The sequence below is a fragment of the Scyliorhinus torazame genome, chromosome 9, assembly GCF_047496885.1.
Source record: "Scyliorhinus torazame isolate Kashiwa2021f chromosome 9, sScyTor2.1, whole genome shotgun sequence".
Classification (NCBI taxonomy): domain Eukaryota; kingdom Metazoa; phylum Chordata; class Chondrichthyes; order Carcharhiniformes; family Scyliorhinidae; genus Scyliorhinus; species Scyliorhinus torazame.
Genome location: NC_092715.1, coordinates 76,909,896 through 76,911,463, shown reverse-complemented (window position 1 = coordinate 76,911,463; position 1,568 = coordinate 76,909,896). Strand labels below are relative to the sequence as shown.

The 1,568-nt window shown below is 55.5% G+C and overlaps 1 non-coding gene across 1 annotated transcript; it reads left to right on the top strand.

The window, feature by feature from the left end:
* Nucleotides 1-268: 268 nt before the first annotated feature.
* trnal-caa (transfer RNA leucine (anticodon CAA)) lies at nt 269-382 on the top strand. The gene is made up of 2 exons: nt 269-306; nt 337-382. It is a non-coding gene; the product is annotated as a tRNA-Leu (tRNA).
* Nucleotides 383-1,568: the final 1,186 nt, after the last annotated feature.

The window sequence follows — 1,568 nt, the reverse complement described above, 5'->3', positions numbered from 1 at the left end:
CAGGCTATTGTCCTTGCTCGTAGTTAGTGCTTTGCCCATGCAGACTTGGGGAATGCCCAGGAAGGTCTGAGGACTGAGTATAAGGAATGCATGGATAAACTTGGGCTTGCACATGAAAGGCAGCAGTTTGAGGGAGCATTGTAAGGGCAGGATTTCTATTTCCAGTGAGGAACAGCACTCACTGGGAACACATATTGGCAAATTGTGCATCCATCCAATTTAGAGAAATGTATCCAGACAGGTATGGGTCCACAATGATGGGAAGGGTGTCAGGATGGCCGAGTGGTCTAAGGCGCCAGACTCAAGGAGTGAAGTCCTTCCACTGTAAGCTGGGTGTTCTGGTCTCCAACTGGAGGCATGGGATCGAATCCCACTTCTGACACACAATTGAGGGAAAAAACATCTGCAAAGAGGCACTAAACGGTATAGGAAAGGTAAACCTGGAGCATCGCTGTGGTAGTATGCATTAGGGGTCATGTGGGACTGTGAAGCCATGATGTCATTGGCTGACAGATCCCGGGTCCTGGTTGGACATTGACCTCTTGCTCCGCCCTGAAGGCGGAGTATAAGTACCTGGAGCCCTCCCCCACAGGTAGTCTATGACTGAACTGCGGGGGAAACAGTCACGCTTAATAAAGCCTCATCGACTTCACTCTATTCGTCTCTCGGAGTCTTTTGTGCGCTACAATTTATTAAGCGTGCCTAAAAAGGACTATGGAGCTCAGGATCATCCCGGAATGCCTGAGGATCAGCCCCCACGCAGTGAACGCGGCAGCAGCTTTCAAGCATTGGCAGACTTGTTTCGAGGCCTACCTCAGAACGGCCACCGGCCGGGTCACAGAAGACCAAAAACTACAGGTCCTGCACTCGAGGTTAAGCACGGAGATTTTCTCTTTCATCGAAGACGCAGAGGATTTCCAGTCGGCGTTCGCAGCACTGAAAAGTCTCTATGTCCGCCCAGTAAACCAGATCTACGCTCGCTATCAACTTGCAACGAGACGGCAAAGTCCCGGAGAATCGATAGATGAATTCTACGCCGCGCTACTAATTTTGGGACGAGCCTCCAGCTGCCCGTCGGTGAACGCAAATGAACACACGGACATGTTAATGCGCGATGCTTTTGTGGCAGGTATGAACTCCTCCCAAATCCGCCAAAGACTTCTAGAAAAAGAGTCGCTAGGACTCTCAGAGGCACGGGCCCTAGCAGCCTCCCTAGACGTGGCCGCGCGTAATACCCGCGCCTACGGCCCCGACCGTGCGGCAGCCCATTGGGCTCCGTACGTACCCGTCGCGACAAACCCACCCCCCCCCCCCCGGACACCCCACAGGCTTGCGCGGTCCAAACACCAAGTCGCACCGGGGGCGCCCACTGCTATTTCTGCGGCCAGGCGAAACACCCCCGGCAGCGCTGCCCGGCCCGCGCAGCAATCTGCAAGAGCTGCGGGAAAAAGGGCCATTTCGCGGTTGTGTGCCGGTCCCGTGAGGTCGCCGCTGTCCCGGGGGAACAGGGAGCCCTGCACGCCGCTTACGCTCCCCAACCCCCTCAGCGCCCCATGTACGACCCGCAG